This window comes from Carassius auratus, unplaced genomic scaffold (assembly GCF_003368295.1).
Source record: "Carassius auratus strain Wakin unplaced genomic scaffold, ASM336829v1 scaf_tig00214286, whole genome shotgun sequence".
In the NCBI taxonomy this organism is placed as follows: domain Eukaryota; kingdom Metazoa; phylum Chordata; class Actinopteri; order Cypriniformes; family Cyprinidae; genus Carassius; species Carassius auratus.
Genome location: NW_020527596.1, coordinates 52,477 through 78,225, shown reverse-complemented (window position 1 = coordinate 78,225; position 25,749 = coordinate 52,477). Strand labels below are relative to the sequence as shown.

General features: G+C 36.6%; 2 long non-coding RNA genes across 2 annotated transcripts; one reads left to right on the top strand and one right to left on the bottom strand.

The window, feature by feature from the left end:
• Positions 1 to 14,548: 14,548 nt before the first annotated feature.
• LOC113091774 (uncharacterized) lies at positions 14,549 to 21,780 on the top strand. The gene is made up of 3 exons (XR_003287433.1): positions 14,549 to 14,681; positions 17,712 to 17,798; positions 20,751 to 21,780. It is a non-coding gene; the product is annotated as an uncharacterized LOC113091774 (long non-coding RNA).
• LOC113091775 (uncharacterized) lies at positions 20,720 to 22,306 on the bottom strand. Its single transcript, XR_003287434.1, has 2 exons — positions 21,778 to 22,306; positions 20,720 to 21,657 (listed from the first exon to the last, which is right to left on the bottom strand). It is a non-coding gene; the product is annotated as an uncharacterized LOC113091775 (long non-coding RNA).
• Between the last annotated feature and the right edge of the window lie 3,443 nt (positions 22,307 to 25,749).

Below are 25,749 nucleotides of genomic sequence, written 5' to 3'. Positions count from 1 at the left end.
GTCAATAAACTTGTCTGCCAAATCAAAGTAACGTAGAAAAACATACATAAACAGAAAAAGACTGTCCAAGCAACCATCAGCACCCTAGTCACAGAACTTTTGGTTTTTGGTGGTGGGGGTGAGAATTTTTTTATTTTTTGGGACTATTATGTAATACCCTAACAAGCATTCATTACACACTATAAACTACGTAGCTACACTACTTTTAGGAAAGTGTAAAAATCTGTTTCCTTATTGGTTTTGCAGAAATGTTCTCACAGCTTGTATGGAGTGTTAGCCAGAAATGAAAGTGTCTCAAGATATTAAGGGTGATGTAAGGTCATAAACGGCCAGTTGCATAATGAGCTCAAACGTCTTAAGGTTCAGACCAACTAAAGAAATGTTGCTTTAGACTACAAGAGCTAAAAAAAATTGGTTATCTAAATTTGTCTCTTAAATCTAAATCAGAGATGTAGAAGTATAGTCAAAATTACTGTTCCATAAAGTTTTATAAAGTAATAAATCTAACGTGGTCCGTGGCCTTCCCAGTTTACATTTTCTGACCCCTAATTACAACTCCCATGACCCAAATGATTACGTAACTATTCTGACTGGTAATAAGCCAGTGCATTATACTGGTATGTGTGGGTAGACCTAAAAAAGCCTATGAATAAATTTCTCACCACAACTGGCTAGACGAACACAGAAATGGAAATTTTCCAGGGTAGCTGATCTAAAAACTGGATGTCCTCAAGCGTTTAATCGTGTTTTTTCAGACAGGGAACGAAGGCTTTACCAGAAATGAGGATATTTGCAAGCCAAATCACAGGACGGCAGGATCAGCAGGGCTGAAATTTCCTCTAACCCTACAAAGTGCACAATAACCTAATTTTTTTTTTTAACTATCACATCATCATTACACCCTCACACCCGGCCTGGACTGAAACAATAGGTCTTTATCAGCGGGGAGAGGCGTGGATTCACGCACAGAAGCGTAAGGACTGTTTGCATTTGGCGTGGAGTGAGGGGAACGCAAATGACACATGACTCATGACATCAATGATCTCGTGACCCGCTCAGATTTGCCTCTGTAAACATGGGGCACCTAATAAAACAGAGCACTAGTAACCAGCACAGATCTAAACAAGAGTGTAAACAGGATACAGAAACACAGCTTTTGGAGATCAACCAACGGACTTCAGATGCTTGCTGTGACCCCGGTTAGATGTTATGTATGGTAAATATGTCAAACTTGAAGCACAGTAATCAAACTCACTTAATGAGATCAAGCAACTAGCCTTCTTTTTCCATACACAGAATACAGTGCTATCTTGTAAGCACATACACTCTTAAAAATAAAAGGCTCAAATGTTATTTGTGCGCAAATGCCACGGAAAAACTATTTTTGGGTTCTATAAAGAAACTTTCTGTGAACAGTTCTTCCAAGAATGGTTTATTAATCTAAAAAAAAAAAATGTTTCCACCAAAAAAAAAGAACCTTTTGTGGAAGGAAAGGGTTGCATTGACATTGATGTTAAAGACTCTTCGTGGAACCATCAATGCTAATTAAGGGCCTTTATTTTTAAGAGTGTAAGCTAGCATAGATCTGCTTTATATCCATATTATGTCTATACTTCGTATTGCCTTTCATATGTGTACATCTATGATATGAATGTTTAAGCCTACAGCTTAGATTGTGTGCATCGGTTGATAATCATGTCGTCTCATTCTACTGTAACAGTAGTTGGTGGTCACTAGATGTTGTCTGCTGATTCTGACATATTATTTTAATTTTTTGACCCGAACACAAAAACTTAATTGAAATGTTGTCCGATGTTCTGCATTTCTTGGAATGATGTTTAGTGCAATTTGTGTAAAATAAATGGTCAATTATGATTTTTTTTTTGTATCTGTCTCATTGGCTTTATTACCAAACACATGCTGTTATTACAGAGTGCTCTGGAAGTGTTGATTCTGATTGGTCAATGACATTCTGCAGTCAAATATGTTTGTATAATGATGCTAAATAACACTGTCCCTAAAATGCATTTTCATGTCCCTCTGTGTACTTCCTTTTTTTACACAATAAAAAATTACATTGTAAATCAATATTTCATGTCTATACATCTACAGTATTTATTTTATAACCACCCTAGTAATAAGTTAGATAACATATAGTAAATTGTTAGGACAAAATAAACCACCTCAGAATGATATAAGGCTTATTTTGTGTAATAACAGGTTGACTGAACAATATCCTTCATATTTTATCCATTACAGTCCTCATTCTGTCTATTGACATAAACCTAGTCACTGGATAATAAAGTGTTTTGTTGTAGTTGTTTTTGTGAATTTTGAATAAATATTATGTGAAATAATTTATAAAACTGAGATAGTTTGTCTAAATTTTGTGAGAAATGTGTATTATATACATTGGCAACAAACCATCAGTCACCTTGCTCTTTAAAGCAGACAGTGGGCGAGCACTTCAGGTCTGAACACACAACCTTGTATTTTCCATCGCATCGTTCAATTACTAACGTCAGCCTGTGATGTAACATTCATTTCTTTAAAGTTTCTGCAGCATTACATGCAAAGTAGCCGAGGTTCATGCGCAAATGCTGGAGAGGGCTTGAGGAAGTTCATGTTTCTCTAACACTAAACCACCTTCCCTTGGAACAAAGTGCAGCCCTGTAGTTCAGTCATTAGACTTTAACAGATAGGGTTACTATATATACCGTATGCAGAATATGAAAGCAAGCACAGAGTCACAGTTCATCCTTCTAAATGATCAAAATAAACATATTCGACTTCAATATGTTCAGTTGATGTTTATGAACAAAATATGTTTCTCTTCTCTATGATCATTAAAGCGCGTTTGATGAGCGCTCAAATACGTGAATGCCAGCTCATAACTACATCAAACAAAGAATTAAGCAATATAGAACATGCTATAAAAGAAAAATATAGAGACATTGAACTTACCTTTAGTGTTTTTCTGAGAAAAAAAATATATATCGTAGCCTATAAGTACACAATGTATTTGAGTGTCATATTTGTTTCTCAGTGACATTTGCGAGCGTGTCGAGCTTCAGTTTGACTGTCAAACTCTCTCCGCCCACGCGCACGCGCACGCGCTCATGTCCACGAATGAAATAGTCTAGAGAGTCCAATAGAAAAAGTAATGTCTTAGCACTGCCCCTTTGTTTTCTGAACGTTATTTATTTTTTATTTATTTTCATGAAGGACAACTTCTGTGGGCTTTTAAAGTCCTTTTACTTGCGACGTTAACGGAAAATAATGTACAAAATATAGCTAAGTTTTGTTATTGATATAAGTTATTAACACTTACCAGTTAAGCATTTGTTGAAACATATTCTACATTCATAAAGCAAACCTTGGCGGTGTTGGTAAAAATGTTGTGCCAAAACATTTAGGAAAACTAACTAATAGTACTAATATTAATAGTTTTAGTGGTCATAACAGTGTTATTGTCACACATCAAAGGGAGCGAGGAGGGAGAAGATAAGGAGACACAAGAGATTGCTCAAAAAATACTTTTTAATAACAAAAACCAAAGGGAATCCAAAATGACATGAGGTACAGGAACAGGAAAACACACTCTAAACGGTCCATGGGCGTGACAATTATTCAATAATCTTAGATCACCCAGATCACCAAACTATGGAAACCTTTCAGGTCATGACTTAAGTGTTAAAAACAGCTTAACCTTGAGCACAGAAATGTTTGGATTGGTACAAAAGGCACCTAAAAATGGAACTTGTATGGTCAAAAACATGACACCACATTTAGAAATAAGGTGACAAAGAAATGTGATTCCATAATACAACATTCTTTACATTACTTTACATTTTCTTCATTCACTGGGAAATTTGTTATGTTTTAGTCTTTTTTTTACAGTATTCACAACTATAAACAGTGTAATTTACTATAGAGGTTTGTAACAGAGAATCTGAAAGACAGACACTGTCACTATCATTTCAATTCCAGGTTCATGCAGTCACTTTCTACATTCAAATTCAGCCAAATAATCTAATTATTAATCAGACTGATGATTGAATCTGTCTGAAAAAAATATTCCAGGAACAGTTTGCATATGCGCACCGAGTTCAGAAAACAGCATTCAGATCATTCAACAGAATCAAATTCTGGTATCAAACAAACCAGTGTGCACAACAAAAGTTATGAGAATATATCTAGTTGGCTGAATGCCAGTTTTTAGCCTGTCCTCCCACAGATCTGACAAAAAGGATAGTCCGATGAAGTCTAGCAGGACAGTGAGAAAGGTGCTGCATGACTTAGACTTCTCCCAGTCATTCCTGTTATAGTCAAATGATAAGGAAGGATCGGGGCTAAATTAACAACATTTCAAAGAGGAGGTTTGCTGATGGATAGTACAATAGATGGTTAGGGTGATCTGGTAGTTCCTCACACTTCCACCTTCTGATGGCAACTTCCTCTCGCAACATCCAAGCAGTTGCCATCCCTATGAATGAGAAAATATATATACAGTATCGATTCAAACTGCAATAGAGAACAAAGATGTTTTGAAAACTATAACTCACCTGTGCTTTTTCTATTTTTAACCAGACTCTTACCAGAGTTTTATTTTACCTCGATGCACAGAGTGCATTTCCTCTTGGACATTCCAGCACTGAACAGCCCTATTGTAATGACTGACAGAAAGATTTGAATCCCAACTACAGGTGTCAGGGATTCTGTGAGAGAGGATTTAAATGCAGAATGAGTAATCACGGGTTCATTGACAATACTGCTGACAAGACAAGACAAGACAAGAGAAGAGAAGGTGTGGAGGGTGTGGATACAATGAGATGGGAAGAGGTTTGAAGACAGGTAGACTGAGAGAGAGGCTGCTGAGTCCAGCCCTGGATTACAGTAGGCCGGTGAGCAGTAATGTGAGAGCAGTACAAGCCACTCCAGACTCGTGGTTTACAGGCACAGGTCGTGCTGCTCGGCAGATACAGGGAGCAGAGCTCAGCCTGCAGGACAGGACAGGACTAAAGACAAACAAGACACACCACCGTACACGACAAGACACAACAAGACAGAAGGCGGTAACCAAAACCAAACAATAACTAGAAAAACTATAACTACAGAAGAAAATTAAAACATAAAACTAATGCTAGGGAAAATCTAAAGGAACTAGTAAAAAGGAAAAGCCTAAAAGCAAATGACTAATGAAAGAAAAAGGGAAACTAAATACTAAAGATAAAGCAGATAACACTAAATAATACTTAACTAGGATGGAAAAAAAAAAGACTTTAATAAACAGGTAGAACTAGCTTAACAATGCACTACAGACTATTGCAACAAGCAAGAACAGTTGCGCAGTATTTAGACAGATGAAATTTCAACACAAGAGGGAAAAGAAGCACAGTATAAAGGGATCTGAGACATGAGTAACAGGTGACAACACTCAGATAAAAGAGGAGTCAACTAGGACTAAACAAGGGGACGAAGTAATGAGAAACAAGGAGGCAGGACAAGAGGAGCACATGGCAAACACAAAGAAAGACAGAGCCATGGACACAACGCAAACAAGGTCACATTGATCAGAGACAACACAGACAGAACTGCCAGAGGAGAACCCTCACAACAGGTTGTACAATAGAGATAATATAACTCACCTGTACTTGTTTATTTTTATTCTGCCATTCATTAGAGTTTATTTTACCTCAGTTTACTGACAGTGTTTCCTCTTGTAACATACAGGCAGTGAACATCCCTGTTGTAATGCATGACTAAAGATACACAATATCAATTTAAACTAACTTGTACAAAAGACAAGTAAGCAAAAAAATTCTTAATCTGGGATTGACCATACTTTATATTTTACCTCAGTGGGCAGGCTACTGTTTGTCTCCTCAGATTTGAACATTCAGGCAGTGAATTAAAATATCACTCACCTGTGCTTCTTTTTCTTTGGCATTTACCAGAGTTTTATTTTACCTCAGTTGACTGGCCATTTCCGCTTGAAACATGATTGCTACTGTAATGAATGATAAAAGATATACCATAGCTATTTCTTTCAAACCAGTCTGTACAGTACAGTAGAGATGCTTGATAAACGTTACTTACCTATACTTTTCCTATTTGAGTTTTTAACCTGGCATTCACCAGAAATTTATTTTACAACACTGTGTGTCCTCTTGCACCAGCTAGACACTGAAATGACAAATCAGGACCTATACCTCTCCAGCTTTTGAGTTTTCATCTGCACATACTGTATGACAATGCAACATTGAACAAAGCACCTTTTTTATTTATTAAAACCTTATGTTTATCATTATTTTACCCACTTCTTATTTAAGTGAACTGCATTAAAACAAGTGTTTTTGGCAACCTTTCACACTCAAATATCAAAGATTCAAAACACAGAGAGATCTGAATAACTTAACTTCATATTTGGGTAACACTTTAAAATAATGGTCAGTTGTTAATAAGTAACTACGCAGGAAGTAATAGGTAGTACTACATTAACACTTAACTTAATACTATTAACTAATATAGAAGCAATAAGCAATATTAACTAAGCAGTTAGTAATAGCTCATTTAGGACATAGGTAGTTCCTTATTAGTTATTTGATAATTACTAAAGAAAAATATCGTCATTGAGAACTACTTTGAAACTATGGCCAACTAATGAAGAATAACCAATTAATTACTAATCACAACAGCTACGTCTATAAAGTGAACAATTAGCTTCTTTATGGGAACGTGTATATATATATATATAGCCTATCCATATGATATATTTAATGAGCTCCATTAAGTTCAATGTCTCCATGGATTTCACAAGTAATTTACAATAAAATTATCTGACACATACTGTACAGCCATAGTTAATCTTGCTTCTATATTAGTTAATAGTATTAAGTTAAGTGTTAATGTAGTACTACCTATTACTTCCTGCGTAGTTACTTATTAACAACGGACCATTATTTTAAAGTGTTACCCATATTTGTTTGAGTTGGTTCCTGTTGTGGTTCATCTTCGAATCCAGATGTTGTTATCCAGTTGTTAAGGGGAGATTTAGCGAGAAATAGAAACTCTCAACTTTAAAATGATTGAACAATATTTCAAAAGCTGTACAGTTTTAGGAGAAACTCTATACCGCGCGATCTTCTCCACTCTTCTGAATTAGAACGCTGCTGGTTGTGTCGTCATATAGAATCTTCTAAAAAGTCACTTTGGTTTGTTTTTAAATGTTTAAGATGCGTTATTAACACAATACATACAGACATTAATACACAATCATTGCGTTGATAATAAAATAAAACAAATAATTTGTCACAAAAACAAGCATGTTAGCTTATGACGACTTCCTTTAAATGTTCTCTAATCTATGAAAGTTTATAGATACTGTCAATAAAAAAAATATTTTACACTAATTCCGAGAGATATTGGTATTTTTGTATATAGAGAACACTGAGGTTCTCTATATACAGTACATTGAGGATTTGTCCTGCAGTAGTTGAAGTAATTCTAATACTCAACACTAGATGGCCTCATGAGTTCTCGGTTATTTCAGGCGCTAGTTTTCCCCTCTATGGGTTTCCCACCTGGAAGGAAGGATGCCATGCATTCACATACATGAATGAGAACTCAGAAGACTTTGATAATGCTTTCATCAGCACCCTGACCTGGCCCTTATTTTTCCTCAGTCTGTCTTAGGGGATATAGCTTGTGTAATACAATAAGGAAGTGTGACAGTGCTTAAATAAACCAGCAGAAATGAAGCATTTCTTCCTTACTCAAAAGATACAATCACTCCACCTGCATAGAATGAAGAGCAGAACAGAATGAAGAAGAGTAGAAACAGAAACTTAGCATCATTTTTAAAAAGCATCTACTGTGATACGATATACAGTGGTAGAACACCGCTTTAGAATAATACTGTACATTTTTTTTTTGTTGTTGTTGCTTTGCAGTCTGAAATGAAGACGGGCATGGTTTTTGTTTTACCCAGCTGTATTTACTCTATGCAGCTTGTAACATCCAAGTGAAAGATATAACACCAACATTAAAAATAAAAATAAATAACAGAATCACTGAGTTGGAAAAAGGATCACCCCCTTGCTTCAGTATTTTGATGAACCTTTTGCTGTGTCCGTCTTCATTTCAAGCTGCAAAGCAACAAAATGTGATTATTTTAAAAGTCCCGTTAATCAGACATCTGGACTTTGTTATTTCAATGTGCTAAGTGTCGAAATTGCAGGAAAGTCAGACTAACTACATTAAAGTAGGCGGCCCTACTCTAAAGTAGAGTGGGGCAATCTCATTAACTACTGTACACTGGGGTTTTGCTGCATGCAGACAGACAGAAGTGCTCTGTGATCCTCCACATACAGCCAGAAGCACATACAGCCCGCATCCATGACCGAGCAGCAGTGGCGGTGTCCTTCCTGATGAGTTAAAAACATGTGTGAAGCTCGATTACTTTTTCTCCTTCTACACCCATTTCTCCCACCCTCTCCCAGTGATCTTTGATATTTATATTTGGGCACGTTGGCTGGCCTTACATGGTCTGCCGTTGGGTAGCTCTTTCTAGAAGACGCCCACTGGTCTGCCCTCCATTTGTGGCAGTGACAGGATGGGAATACCAGACATCTGAAGTCATCGATTTAAAGGAGCACACGTTTCATTGCACTTTGGAGATATGAAGTGTGCATATTGGTTTATTAGAATGAGATTTATTTGAGTGGCAAACAAACAACCATAATCTGACTTTGTTCATAATCAGTGGCACTGGAGTTTACTCATCAAACTTTGACTTTCTAAACAATGGTGATTAAATCCTCATGTGTGATCATGTACACAGATGTAACTGAAATAACAATGAATGTTTGATGCAACTGGTATAAAGAATGAAAGGAACTATTTGCCTGGTACTGGCTCAGGACAGAGAGAGAGAGAGAGAGAGAGAGAGAGAGAGAGAGAGAGAGAGAGGCTAGATCTTCCCACACAGGGATCGGGTGGTGAATGAGACTCATTGTGTCACATAGGACACAGCAACAAATCGCTCATTGAATTGTTGTGGGGTGAGATTAATGCACAAACAGCACAATACAAACTCATAAAGCCCAATTTAGAGGACGACACGGAGGCGTCAGGCGCCTCATTCTCCATTCTCTGATCTGATTAAGTCACTAGGTCAGGGTTTTCCTTATTCATTGTGGATTTCTTTTTAATTAAATCAGCTTTTGAATTTTAATGTGATATGTCAAGGAGTGGTAAGTATCAGTTTTGTGTTAGCTTCTAATATAAATGCATGAAGTCATATAGCTCTTATGTTCTAATAAAATAATATTTAAATTAACCTTTTGTCACTGAGGTGGTAACAAACTCCAGTACTCAAGGGGGCGATAGAGTTTCCTTCAAATGTGTTCATATTATTTAATTAATCATATTATATCTTAATAACCTCTAACTAAATTACTCAAAGGTAGTACACACAAAAATACACACCATACACATTTACTCAAATGAATTCTCAAGAGCACATTTTAACAATACCTTGAACTATGAATTGCACTGTGGATCATTTCATAATGCAACAATGCATTAAACTGAGCTTGCAAAGTGTTTTTTGACACAGTTTTTTTCTCATTGGCACTATTCATTTATTTTAAAATACACTACAAACGAAATGCTATATATATATATATATATATATATATATATATATATATATATATATATATATATATATATATGTTTGAATACAGCTGTTGTGTTATCAAAATTATTTTTGGAGGGCATAAATACACATCAGGGTGATAGAAGTGACTTTAACGTAAAAAAGATAATGAGATAGAATAAAAACACTGAAAAGAAAATCTTATGTAGTTTGTCATAATATTTTAGGATTAGAGCAGTTCATTTTAAATATTATAAATATTCAAAAAACTTGAGGTCCCACCAACATACACAAATAAAAATCATTTAAACGATACCTGTGACTGTGTTAAGGTCAATAACTCTCAGATAAAATTTCAGATAATTAAGCCTTTTGATTGCAAGGCAGGGTTAGTTCGGCTTGTATCAATTCACATGAATTTAATTATATTTATGTATTAATAATTATGAGATCATGTTCACTGAGTTTAAAGGCAAATGGTTGGAAGTCATCAGAGGAGCATTTCAAATAATACTAAAAACTCATATTTGAATCACACTTCACATTTTACAGATTGTTAAGTAAAGGTGCATTATTACTTTTCTAACCTGTCTGTTCCCTTTCAAGGGAACTTTGAACTGTTCTGTTTGAGGCGTGCATCTGAAAGAACTGGTAAGAGCGATCTTTCTCTGTCTATCATGGTGACTACTAGCAAGTGTTTAGACAATGTGTGCATCCATGTCTGTGATATTTGACACCTGATGACACACACAATCTTTGCTTCATGTGTTTGGGGGAAGATGTCTTTGAGGAAGCAGTCTGCGCACATTATGAGCGTTTTTTCAATGAAAAAGCTCCGCTCTTTTTCGTCTCTCTTTTCGAGAAAAAAAAGGCAGCCATCTGCTTCCCGCAGTTCAGGACCCGCTGTTGCTGAGGCACAGAGGAGATTGAGCATGTGAGAATTTCAGGTGGATCTGTCTGAATGGTTTAGAGAGGGACTTTCCCTTTTGCGCCATAATGGCAGCGGACAAGAGACAGCCTCGGGAAGATGTTGTTATGTCTTTAACACTTTCTGATACTGAGGTTAGTGCTCTGCTGGGTTTTTACCCAGGAAAAGCAGGAGATATTTGAGGATGGTGAAGAAGCTGAGGCTGAGCCTTCTCAATCCTCCTGCCTTGCATATGTAGAGCTGCTGGACATTATGGATCATGCCACAGCAAAGCTGGACTTGCCATGAAAGTGCGCTAACAAGGTGACGACGTGAGGCCGCCTTGATGAGCGTTATCTTTCTGACCATAGTCTTCCAACTCAGGTGAGCCTTCCATTTCTGCCTGATCTCCTTACAGAGATCGAAAAGAACTGAAAGATGTTGTTTTCTTCTCACATCCATCGGTTTTCTGCATTAGAGTTGTGCCGACATCCAGGCTATGTGCGAAAGCGGCTATGAGAGGATAGCAACTTTCAACCAGTAGAAAGAGCTTTCTTTCTGCGGGTGAGACGTCCTCTCTTAATCTCCCTCCTTGCAATCTAGGCCCCTTCTAGAAATACATCTCACTTAAATGGCATGGCATATGAAGCAGAAGGTCAGGCTGTGGCTTTATTATACACAATGCTAATGCTTCAAGCATATCAGACTGATCTGTTAAGACACCTGGACAGAGGCGAGGGCCTTTCTCCTGATCAGGTAGCCAAGCTGCGCCGCACCACGGATCTCTCTCTGTGCTACCAAGCAGGCCGACTCCGCCATGGGCAGGACTATGGCGGCCATGGTGGTAGTGGAGAGACGTTTGTGGAAGAACCTGGTAGACATCGGGAAGAAAGAAAAGGCTTTCTTCTCGATGCTCAGGTTTTGCCTTCTGAACTTTTCTGTATTTCCATTGAGATGGTGATCGAGAAGTTCGGGGAAACGAAGGCGCGCTCCGCTGCTTTCAGATCCTTCATTCCACGAAGGTCCAGGTCTGAGCACAAACAACACAGGGGTCCTGGCCTGTCCTGATCTGAGGATCAAAGATAGGGCACAGAAGGCTAGTGTCACGACTCGCATTCTCCCTCACCTGTGGGAGAAAGAGGAATCATGGGTCACGAAGAGGTAAACAGAAGGGATGTGATCCAGAAGGGTTCTCGTCCGAATCAGAGCGATACATAGGTATCTATTCATTCCCTTTGGGGATTTTTAACTTCTGCTTTTATCCTCCCCTTCCTAATTCCCCTGTAAGCACCAGCTCTCCACCTGATCAAGGTTAGGTGGAAACCTCTCACATAATAGTCTCCTATGCTGGACCTATATTGTTTTTGACTGGTTCTATGTTCATAGCAACCACCTTACTGATGGTCGGGACTAAAAGGAGGCATCCCTTGAGCTTGTACCCCTTTCTGTATATACTTATGTGTATTAAATTGCTGGTGGTTATGTGTCTACTAATAAACTCTATGAGTTTCCTTTTGCTGTGGTCAGTTACAGTGTTTACTAAACACTCTTCAGTACCAGCTATCCGGCTTCATGTTCCGGTATTAGGCAGCTGAGAAGTCTTCTTGTATATGCTGCCTCGGGTGATGCTCCTTTCAATAGAGGTTTATAAAATTTGAGCTTGCCTCTCCCGTGTGGTTCAGCGCCTCTGCAATCCTTTGGAACCTGTAGGTACACAGTGTGCATGCAAGACTCACTTTCTGCACTGCATTGCACTTTCTGCACTTTCTGAAATCCTGTACGGTAAGGGTTACGCGCTCTGCCTCGTTCCCTTTCTTGAGATGATTAGACCAAGGTTCCCTGGGCTCCATTCAGCCGGTGTGTATTTGTTTATACACTTCATGCATCGCTTCCCTCAACACGAGGCGCTATTTGGGTGATTCTCATGGTAGTTTAGCAGCACTCCCCTTTTCCAAGAAGGGTCGCCTATGAGTGCGCTACTCTGAATTCGAAGCTCTCCGCTCATATGAGACTGACTTCTCTGTTTTTCCCAGAGCACTCCAGCATTATTTCCACAGATCGAGTTGATGACTCTCAAACATACTGTTTTGAGATGCACCATTCCATCTATGAGCTGTTCTATCAGAGTGCCACGAGAGCCCCTCCTTAGAACAGTATTTGCAAATCCATGCTATTGTAAGTGTGTATGTGAAGTCTTTGCGCACTTTCTGAAATCCACACTGTGGTAAGTTTGAATGCTAGAATTCTGCATTCTTTCTAAAATCCTATATGGTGAGGGCTTTGCGAGGTTGCTTTTGTGCCCTTTCTTGAGTTGGTAAAAGCCCTGTTCATCTTGCGCACAACTCCACCTATGTATCCTCAGATACCTATCTAAACAGGGGGTTGCTACTAGGGATCTGTTGAGACAGCTCCTTCAGCAAGCTTATGCGAAAGCAAGCGGTAGCCCCTGTGTGATAGGCAAGACTTGGTATAAAATGCTAGGTTCTTAGCCGTATCCCTTTAAAGGAATCTTTCCTGATTCCAAGCCTTCAGCGCTACCCCGAGCCGAAGCCCTAACGATTAAGTTGGGTATGTAGCTTAGGCCTTTGGCCGTAAGGGGTACTGTCACAGACAGTCGTCTAAACATCCCAGGGGCAGCTCCCATGGAAATGGTAGAGTTGGTACTTAGTGTTAGCCATGATTCTGGCATGCACTCCCCTCAGCATGGTGGGGTCGGTATACTGTTCAACCATAGCAACCCCTAGAGGACGCAATTCGAAGTTCCCTTGAAAGGGAATGTCTCAGGTTATGAATGTAACCTTGGGTCCCTGAGTAGGGAACTAGACACTGCATCCTCTAGCTCCCTGCCATGCTCTGGATGCAAGCTTCAGACGAAGAAGTGAATGACGTGATATCCCGTTGCCTGTTTATAGTCGCGCCGGTAATGGCGTTAAAGGCTGTCACCGGCCAACTCGTTGGTGTTTTTTCAATTTATGCTTCAGAAACGGGTCACGACGAGGTGTTCCCCATAGTGATCCTTTGTGGATGCAGTGTTTCGTTCCCTACTCAGGGAACCATGGTTACATTCGTAACCTGAGACGATTTTTAAGCTGATAAAATGGGAAATTAAAAATTCCCAGTATCTAGCCATATTCATAAACAAGAATATTATAGACACCTGGGTATGGGGTCAGAGGCAGAGCGTGTAACGAATCCTCTGTCAGAGTATTCTCTGAACACAACAGGATATGATGTTACTCTGTGTCCAGAGCTCTTATTACTCTTTGTGCACAGGATTAAGATCAACACAATGACTACATAAAAGCACGGATAAGACGAGTTTGTGAAGGCAAAAGTGCTCAGGTTACACATTACACACATGATTAGGCTTCAGGCTTCAGGCTCCTGCTAGTTTTTCGTCACACTCTGTACTACAAGTGTACTACAAAAACACCAACTACATTTTAAGCTTTCTGAAGGTTTTCAGGTGTTTTGGTTCATTCCCAGAGTGTTGCTATGCCGTTCTGAGTGGTTTGTAAGGCAATAATTGATGGTTGCTTACTGGTCCAAGTCTCTACGATACGTTGGTCTCAAGTTGGCTTGGGTCTCTTTTACAATGTAAGTCTACTGGATTTCTAATCCTATTTCTAATCTAATGGAAATGGTAAAGGATGAGTTAAAATTTCTACCTTTAACCTTCGGAGTGAGAAACACAGAGTAGCAGAGAGCAGCAATGCTTGGCATCCAACAGACAAAAGGGTGGGACTGGCAGGAAAAACAGCGATGAATAAAGCTCAAGTTCTCCTTTATGAGCCCCTCATCTAACGACCGCACTCGATTACAGCAAGGCTCAGAGTTGAGGAACTTTTTACAGGATTACTGCCAGTTTCCTCCAGCACTCACTCACACACACACACACACACACTGCTGGATGCTGGAGCGTCTCTGTGAGAGCGGAGTGGGCTGAGGCTATAATGAGCGGTATGAAGGGATGATGTTGAAGACTGGTTGAGCTCGTCAGGGGTAAACAGTGGGGAGTTTCCTTCAGGTTCTACCATCCGCTTTTCTGGTTTGTCTCTGTTAGGCAGTCCATTCTGCTTTGATCCCGTAGAAGCTAAAAGAGGCTAAAAAAAGGTAAGGATTTCTATTTTTATGATGTACGCAGAGGTAAAGAATCTATTACTCAGTTATATCTCAGAGGAAAGTAAAACGACAAACTGTTTGTTAGTTAGTTAGTTGCTTTTTAGAAATGATATTGAGAGCAAAGTGAGAAGTTTTCTTAAGTTTCATGCGTCTCATATTTCTCTCCTGAGGGGAAAAAGCCAGTATAATGTCATCAAGGATTCCAGTGAAATCTTCACAATATCTCAAAATATGCCCAAGATAGTAAAGTCCCTCTGGAATCAAATTATTTGACTAATGAATTGCATGCTGTATGCTTACTGTATGTTCAAAGTTATCTCATTTGTGTCTATTTTTATGTCAAAAGAAATTTTAAGAGAAACATTTAAGACACAATTGATGAGAAATGTTTTGGGAAATTCTCTTCGGGATTTTATGGTATGTTGTTCATTTATATCCTTACAATGTTGTCTGGTATTTTAATGTATTTCTAAATCTTATTATAAGTATCTGTCATTTTAGTGTGATGTACAGTAGACTAAATAATTTTCCTCAAAAAAGTTTATATAGATGTCCATAGTGACAAATGGTGACCATGTTTCTTTAAGGAAACTTTGGTTTCATTTATTGACTTTTTACAGAAACAAAAATTGCATGTTAATTGTAATGAAATGAAAACTGTATTATAGTTTAAATTGATATTAAATGCAGTTAGCTGAAGTTTCCATCTATATGACTTAAGTACATCTTTATACAGTATATCATATTTACTTTTATTGTCTTTGAAATATAGTTACTGTCAAATATACTGACAAGTATTTATGGCAATCTAAAATAGACTTTAATGTCATCTCCATTTAAACTTGCATGTCATGTATTTAAATTTCTGTAATTACACATTAAATGATGAAGTTGCAGTTTTTTACTTTAAAATATATAACTTGATCAAAATTTTAACTGTAGTATTCTATTCAATATTACATTTCAAGTACTTTACATGTGCTTTAGTATATGTTAATCAACACATCTAAATAAGTGTACTTTCAAACATAAACATTTAATGATTTATAATATACTTAAAACGTTTAATTCGAAATGATTACAAAGTGCACTTTTAAGTCACAGTGTACTCTCTTTAAATACACTTAAACAGCCTTTTATTTCATTGATATATTATTTTAATAATAATAAAAAAATACTTTTAAGGTTTTAAGTACACATTCAATAAAATTAAGTGCACTTTTTTTCAAGAGACAGCAAAAATACAACACCAACAACTAAAAATCAAATGTTTAAAAAGCATCTCAGCTCTAAGAAAGGAGTCAGCCTCGCATGGGTGGCATCCCACCAACAGTTAGACTTACAGCAGTGACTGTAAAGACTTCTTTACCAACCTCTCAGAGGACATCAAACCATTACTGAAGCCATTACTGATTTAAGCAGTCTAATGAGTAATCCAGTTCAAACTGAACAGAGTCTGTGTGTGTTAATAAGACTCAGGGGGGTGTGGACGTTCAGGAGGGGGCGAGGTGGAAGTAAGGTGAAGATTGACTGTGCCACACTAAATGTCAAGTGTGAAAGGCTGCGCTCTAATTTAAACTAGCACCCTTGACTCGTGGCCAGTGAGGCAATGTTGTTTTTCTGCTTTGAACAAGGGGCCAATTCCTCTAATCTCAGCTCACTCACATGATAAGGTTAGACCGGGGTCTGGGCTCTTATGTGTTCAGGATGAGCGGGCTTGATGGGGGAGGACCAGTGCTGTTTCCCTGTACAGAGGGTGCATGTTCACGCTGGTAATGGAGGCACTGAGAGACAGGAACTGTAATTTCTCAGATCATTTCCTACCACTTTGTTTTGGGCTTGGCCCCCCTTCTTCATTAGCAGTCATTAATTCCCAGGACAGACCATCAGAAAAACCTTCGGTTAGGCTAGTGAGAGACGCTCAAAGGCTGAAAACAGCAGTGAAACAAAGGATCACGTATGGAGGTCAAGGGTGAGATGTTTTGAGGCCCAGTTTCTGTCTCTTATATCCAAAAGCATGTGTGAACAACGACTCATCAAATACTGGATGGAGACTTGCTGTGACAAGTGATTTCTGTTCAAAATCAAAAGAGTTACAAAGGGTAGGTCAGAAATAGAAAGATAGTTCACCCAAAAATCGCATTCAGTTATTGTTTTGTTGTTGTTTTAATGTATAACACAAAAAATTTGAATTTTTGAAAAATGTGCATGTGGCTCTTTGACCTATGAAGTTTCACAGTGTCCAAAAAATAGTATCAGAAAAACAGCTGACTATTCTTCTGAAGACATGAAATATGAAATATTCAGTGTTGTGAATATAACAACTTTTTTAATAATTTACAAGAAAATACTACTTCAGTCTTTCTAATACAACATTTCATGTATTAATTGAATGTGTTAAGTGCATTTTCTTTGTAATTATTTGTGAAATTTACAAGCAATTTCTCAGTGAAATTTCCAGCGTAGTTTTGTGAGGAACAATGCATCAAATTTACATAGTTAAATTACTGGAATTTGTAATTTTGTTCAACACATCACAAAAATCAGAAATGGGATTTAAATTAGATTACATTTTGTCAAAAAGACCCTGGGATCACACATGATCTCAACAATGACTCAAACCATGCACAAATTTGACAAAAAAGCAAAGTCTGCAAGATGTCAGAAGTTTTTTATTGTTATGTCAAATATATAAATCTTTTTATATGTCTATAATTTTGTAATATGTCAGCAACTGTTTCATTTGTGGCTGTTTTAGATACAATTGATGCTGAACTGAGAACTCCTGTTTGTCTCTTGAGCAACATTTGAACAATAAGATTTTTCTTTAGGACCCTAAACCTCTCTGTTCAGATTTGTGGTTTGTGCAAAAAAAAAAAAGAAAGTAAATTTGGAAGGCAGCTTTCACATGACTTTATAGTTTCATAAATTCATGGTGACTGACAATAGTAAAAATCGTCTGTTATGCAATTGCTCACAAATCATTTCACATTAAAGCAATTCTCTTGCATTATTCCACAGCTAAAAAAATGAGGTAAAGAGGATCCAGTGTTGATAAAAGGTTACGACACAGCTGGAGATGGGGACATTGAGCTCAGATTTGCAACTGTAAGTATAGTTATTAATGTTGCTTCATATTACTTTTCAAAGCAATTTATGAGTTTTTGCTTGGAGGATGAATGTACAGTTTTTCTTTAAATGTGACTTACGTTAATGCATTTTTAAATGTAAATATATAGAAATATCCATATTTTTTTTTAATTATATTTATATATATATATATATATATATATATATATATATATATATATAAATAAAATAAAATAAAATATACTAAAAAAATGCCCAAACTAATATTTTGGTAGAAAATTAATTTAAGCAAATATATTTTGATACATACTACGGCAATTGTATTATTATTGTTTATTAAAAAATTTTTTTTTGCCAATTTTTGTATATTTTGAAATATTTAAGTATTTATTGCTGTATGATCTCAAGGGAAAACAGAACTAGAGATGGTGATTTTGAATGAATTTGTACATTGTGCACAAAAATATAATTATTTTTAGGGAAAATAAAGGTCCTCCGCTAAACATCAGAATCTCGAATGCATTAGCTAATACAAACATGAAAACATTCAAAAATTCATATGAATTAGCCACCAATAGGCCAAAACGTTAAATAGTTATGAATTGCCATGAAGTGCTATCTAGTTTAAAATCTTATGTCTATAAATCTGCCTAAAGTCAACTCTAAATATAGTCTAAATGTGTATCAAGTAAAGTATAAAAACTATAATCAGTAATAATATAAGTAATGATCCTAGAGAGCAGGATACAGCCTCATGCACAATGTATCACGTAATGTAATATCCCTCCAGTTCTGCTGAGGACAGAAGGCCATTTCTTCACTCACACCCACATTACTCTGCACACAGCGGAACGGAAGCAGCGTTTGATTAGCCTCTGTAATCAGGGTCTGCTCCAGACACAATAATGACATTATTACAGTATCACAGATTCTTATCAAACAAAGCCCACAGGTCAAACCCTCAAAAACACAATCTGGCCTGCACTCAAAGCCACACAGATCAAGCACACTGCTCCAATATCTGTCAAGAGCTCAGCTGGAACCAGAAGAAGGAACTGGATTAGTGAAAGAAGTGCTTAACTTTCAGAAAATGTCGACAGTCTGCCTCAGGAGGTCAAAACCAAAATATTGTATAATCTTTAATTTAATAAATACTATAAAAATACATAAAAATGACCATGAGGTGTGTGATTGTATAAATATAAATTTTTCCCAGGTAATATCAACCCGATCTCACAGGAACAGAGCTATTTTAAAATGTGGTTAGTTTGAAGATGTGTGTTTTTTTTTAGAATAAATAAATAAGCATCAGCAGGGCATAAGCAGATTGTATGAAATATCTGAATGAGATCATACAAATTCATATGAATGAGCCAGCAGTTTTCCAGCACACAAAAATGTTTGCAGATAGTCTTGATATTGTGTTGGATAATATATAAAAAATATAAAATATGACAAAAGTTGTAACAGCACAGCTGGAAATTAGGTATTTTCTGTAATTGTAGTTCTTATTGGTTGCTATTACTTTTCTAAGTGATTTAATGATTTTTGATTGATGAGAAAAATATATATTTCTTATTTTATTTGTACATTGTACAATATAGTAAGATGTAAAAAATTGTGAAAAATGACACATGAAGGTCAACGCCTAACCATCAGCGTGGCACATGAATCGTACAAATTCATATGAATATCCACCAATTGGCCAAAACATGAAGTAGTTATAAATTAGCATGAGATCGTGGAGCCTGTGCATTATGGACTGGAATATTGGAATTTTTCTCTTTGGACTTAATTCAACACATTAGCAACTGCAGAGCAATATTTCATGTTTCTTGAGCACCAATTTGAAAGTAACAAGGTTGTAGATTTAGGCCATATTAAACTTTTACTAAGCATAGTTTTAATATAGCCTTACAATTTTCATTAAAAATTAGTCAATGGAATGAGATTACTTTTCTTTTCCATTTTATTTTATATTATACAATGTTCAATTTTTATAAAAAGGGGGAAATGCATGGACACTGCTAAGTATTTACTATTACTGTTATTATTACCAGTATTAATGAAAGGTAATTTTAAAAGTAATGCATTACAATATTGTGTTACTCTTTAAAAAAGACACTAATTGCTACTGTAGTAACGTCTTATGGAAAATACAAACCCGATTCCAAAAAAGTTGGGACATTCTACAAATTGTGAGTAAAAACAGAATGCATTGATGTGATGTGAAGTTTCAAATTTCAATATTTTATTCAGAATCCAACATAGATGACATATCAAATGTTTAAACTGAGAAAATGTATCATTTATCAAAAACAAGTTGATTTAAAATTTCATGGCATCAACACATCTCAAAAAAGTTGGGACAAGGCCATGTTTACCACTGTGTGGCATCCTCTCTTCTTTTTATAACAGTCTGCAAACGTCTGGAGACTGAGGAGACATGTTGCTCAAGTTTAGGAATAGGAATGTTGTCCCATTCTTGTCTAATACAGGCGTCTAGTTGCTCAACTGTCTTCGGTCTTCTTTGTCACATCTTCCTCTTTATGATGCGCAAATGTTATCTATGGGTGAAAGATCTGGACTGCAGGCTGGTCATTTCAGTACCCAGATCCTTCTTCTTCAGTCATGATGTTGTAATTGATGCAGTATGTGGTCTGGTATTGTCATGTTGGAAAATGGAAAAATTACTTCATTCCTTTTTTACTCACAATTTGTACAGTGTCCCAACTTTTTTGGAATCAGGTTTGTAATGCATTATATTGCTTTACTTTTTGTCACCTGAGCTGGACTTGCTTATTTATTTTTAATAACAAAAAATATAAATGTTAAATTTTTGGCAACTGTAAAGACCCTTTCTTGTAATGCATTACTCCCAACACTGATTATTACATCTATTATGCTTTCAAATTTGAATTTGACATTGAGTTCGGATTTATATATATGTATTTTTATTTTATTTTGTAGCCTAAACACCTCGCCGGACTCCACGACTGTCCTACTGTCATGGATATTTCAGAGTGAGGAACATTAAGCCTGGAGAATCACTGGAGAGTCTGTGAGGCTTCCACATCACGCCAGACTGCACTTTATTTTGCAATAATTTGATGCAGTCAGTTCGACCCGTCCTTGTTTAATGTGGCATCAACCCTTTACACTTCCCTCCCCATATATTGTAAAGCAAATCACTTAATTTAGAGATATGAGAAACATCTGATAGAGAGAAAAGCCAAATGGAGGACATCATACGAAATGTATTTCCATAAAACATCCTCCAAAGGCCTTTTCACATGATTTCACAAGACTAATGATTTTTTTAAATGATTTAATCACATTTGCACTACTTGGGTGGCAAGTAAATGCATAAATGAAGAAGGGTTGCATGCTAAACTGTGAAACCTGATCAGCCCACACATGACTGTGATTCAAAATGCATGCACTGCTACACCACTTATTACAACATAGCCATGTTTTTCCTGACATGGTAATACTTTAGTGTTCTCTAAAGTATCTCAGAGTACCATGCAAATATGTTTTTTAGCAAGAGATATGTTACCTAACCATCTTTTCCTCAATGTACCGAGACTTAGTCAGATTTGCATCTCTTTCTCACCTCTTCTCCACATCTGCCTCACAAAGACCGCAAAGGAATCTTCTTGGATGCAATAAGCGATGTTAACTGTTCATTTCAAAACCCTTATCTTTCTTGCCGTTTTAGAGAGAAAATTGCATCAAGTTTCTTATCTGGGTGTAGTGGATAATTAGGGAAATACCTAGAGTTAAGCCAAGCATGGGAGAAGCAGGAGCTGGGGTGGGACGGCGGGGGTTACCGGCTTGTTGTGACTGTGTGGGTTCCTGGCATGCTGATTTGTGACTGTAGGGAAAAATCACATTGCCAGGGATTACCACACTGCCATGGCCTTCCCAGCAGTTCACCAGGAAATGGACAAAAAATGGAGGAAATCAAATGGAGGAAATTTGAGGAAAAAGGCACCTGGCAGAATGAGACAGGGGAACTTCATTGGGGTTTTTGTACTTCAACAGCAAAACAACTGCAACTGTGCCGTCGCTCTCGGCGGGTGCAGAGCTTAGCTGATTGGTGAACATGCACACTTTGTTTTTTTGTTCACAGTGGCTAAGTTCTTCACCTGAAAAGAAACTAAGAAATTGCAGTTATTTTCTGTTGGAATGACCATGCCGTGTATTTGTTGTCTATAAATGTATATACCCCTCGTGAAAAAGAAGCACACTTTAAAAGACTATACTGAAGTGTGAACTGAATGTAGTGATTTCGGACACTTAATCACAGGTTAACTGCAAATAAATCAACATTTATTATATTTAAAATGTATATTAAAAGCAATTAGCTGAACTTTAAAGTGCTTTAGGACTTATGTAATTTCACAATTACTTTGAAATCGAGTTAAAGTGTGCTTCTGAATTTGACAAGCATATATGCTTTAATATAATTTCTACAGAAAGTTGTTTTTAAATATATTCATAATTACACATTTGTAATGATGAAGTTGCAATTTAGCACATTAAAAAATATTAACCTTAAATGTAAAATCAAATAAGACAGTTAAATATATAATCAAGTATTTTACATGTGCTTTAGCATGTTAGGCAACACATCAAAATAAATATACTTTTTTTTTTAAATTTACATTATTGCAGTTATTAAAATGTATTTTTAAAGTGTACGTAAACATGGTCATAAAAGTGTACTCTCTTAATAGTCCTGTTTGTTCATAGCTATGATATTTTCTGCAAAATTTTTAAAATGTTTACTTCACAATTTGAAGTAATCTACAAGTGATCATGCATACTTCTTTTTTTTTTTTTAACAAGGGAAGTGTTCCAGTTATAATTTTAACGAAATATGAAAATGCTGTCATCACTTACTCCCTGTTGGGTTATTTTAAATCTGTATGACTGTATGACTATGACTTTGTTTGTGTGGAAAGATGTTCATGCTGGTCTTTTCGATATTTTCCATCTTTCAAAATGTTAACAAGGAAGTTATTAGCATCAGCCAAGCATAACGACTAACAAACATATTAAATTGAAGATGATAAATGTTCACTGTCATAATTAAACACACATGGGTAATGATAAATCTTCCTTAAAAACAGAGAAATGTGCCAAAGCTGAAAAAGAACACGGCTCCCATGTGACTGTGGCTCAAGATATCTTTGTGGGAGAAAAAGTTTCATTCAAAGCAGATGATCATTCTTAAAGGTAAAGCGTGTCATTTCACTCACTCAGACAATAGGACAGGAGCTCTTTAACATCACACATCGGCTTTAAAGATGTAAATGAACAAGATTCAAAGTGTAATAATGTAATAAATGACACAGTCAAATGATGATCTGTGTAGAGTTGTGTGTCTGATCAGGACCTGAGCTCCGGTGCCTTCTGAGCTGATATCAGTTGTATTGATTCACTGGCTCAGTTCAGCAGGAACAGGAGTGTGGCCCCAGCACAAAGAACCACACACCTAGAGCTTTCACAGCCCAAAGGAAGACCCTTCTGCAGAACATACAGACATTACCAATAGAAACAAGTCTGTGCTTGATGTGTGCTTGTCTACAAATGAATGTCCTAAAATGCCTTGACCTTAACCCCTTACTAGTAACCCCCCTTTTTTGGCATGGAGACCGAAATTACATACCCAAAATAAAAAGGTTTCTGCTCATGATTCTTTCTGACTAGATACATAATCAACCTTTGCTCACAAAGCTGACACTTTAAAGTTTACTGTTCAGGAATCAGAATCACTCAGACTGTTATGATAATAGAGATATATAAGCTCAAACATAAAAACAAAAATAAAAATATTAAAAACATATGTTTTAAATGTATTTAAAAAAATGTTGATGTAGGAAATGAGTTTGAAAACACAGTGTAGCTAAGGCCACAAGTCTTCCAAGACTTCATAAAAAATTTCATAATCGAATCTGTAAAACTGTGAATTTTATGAAATATTTTCTAAGGCCATGTCATGTGTGTTTTTAGAGAAGGCTAATCAGATTGATTTATGGCCCTTGTCATCTCTGTAAGATCTCACATGTAAACACTGATGTGTGTTTTATATATGTGTTTGGCTGTGAAAACTGCCCGTTTCATGATTGTATTGTTCTCACCAAACGGTTCTTTCACACCTCCGCCAAGTATGACACATTATCCGCATTATTCTTTTATCATTATTCTTTTGTTTTAATTCCACCTTTATTAGCCTTGATTGTGGTTTTTCAGGCTTTACAAAGCAACAAAGCAGCGATCTCACTTCAGTCTCTCTTTGCATTTAGCCCTTATTTATCAAAAGTCTTACTATAAAAATACAACAAAACATTTTCTTACGACCTTACGTGAATTATTGAGACAAAAATGCATTGTGAAGAAGAAAAGCACCTGCTATTAGTAGCATTGGTGCTAACGTTAGCATCAAGCTACATCTGACAATTTATGAAATTATTAGTACACTTTTACTCAAAACTCACTTTAAACCCCGATCGAGTGTTTATAATAACTTCCTTTAGCGATCAGGGGTGGAATTTGGTCGTTTACTGTGGTAAAAATATGTTATTTGTAGCCTTTTTCATCGCTGCACAAGTTAGCATTTCCGATGTACATTTTCGATTTTTTTTATAAAAACGCCCCAGATCTCAAGAAATTCTCATACCAAGCTTTACTATCGTAATCGCGGGTTTATTATTCGGATATTTTGTGTGTACAGAGGTGTTTCAGTGTTGTTTTGGCCAGATAACTACCAGGAAGTGTGCAGGAAGCATGTGACACGATGGGGCGGTGTCCAGATATGAAACTCTAGATTGACGTTTGAAAGACCCAATCAGAGTCTGAGTCACACACCGCACGAGCTGCCGGCACAGCAAACACATACACAGATCGCTGGGAGAGGCTATTTATCATCTGATCGCGTAAATCCGTGGAAAATGAATAGAAATGACGATTCTGTCTGAAGAAATATGAAGTAAACATCAGTAAATATATCCATATATCTCCGCAGATATGCATCTTTTGTCTATAAATCCTTATTGACGCTGTTCAGTGAGTCTATGTGAACACAAATAAACCGCTCTTGACGTGACTGAAAATGAGTGAGTTGTGAATTTCTATTCAAAATGTGGCATAATACGGATTTATTATTTTGCACTCCTGACATAAATCACTAAATATCTGTCACTGCAACAATGTTTTATCAAAATATTGGTCAAATATCGAATCTTGAGTCTTTAAACTTTCCATTGATGCACAGTTTGTCCAGATGAAGTAAGACAGTGATGTTTAATGTGCTGTGAAAGTGAAACAATAATAAACTGGGGCCGTCAGCGATGTTTGCACCAGGAGGGCTACTTTCCCAGACACAGATTAAGCAAAATCCCACAGTAACTTGTGACTTGACTTGGTCACATCTTAATGACTTGAGAGCATTATTTGAAAATAAACTATTAATTGTTATGTGACTTATCTGTCTCTTATTTGTATGCCTTGAATTTACTTCTTTAAAACACTTTTTTAAACTACTTTTTTTTTTCTCGCCTGGTGGAAACAAAAAGGTTTATTAGGCAAAATAACTGTAACTCCATTAAAGTAAAATATGCAAACAGTTAAACTGTTTAAACAAAATCTGGCCTTAATTATATTATCTCCCAAATATTATACTGTACTGAATATTAAAATATACATTGGTAAACTGTTTATTTTTGACATATTGAAAAAAAATATATATCAGGCAAAACTTGTCAATTGTTTTATTATAGCTCAGTGGCAACATCAATACTACTGTAAATCCAATCTGTGTCAGTGATACGCCCCCTGGTGTTGAATCTTCACCCTGAATTGCCCAATTAAAACTTTATTTATTTATTTTTAGAGAGCACAATCACTAAATGGAGACTAAATGTATGGGCTTGATCACTGTGGCCTATTTTAACCCTTCCTC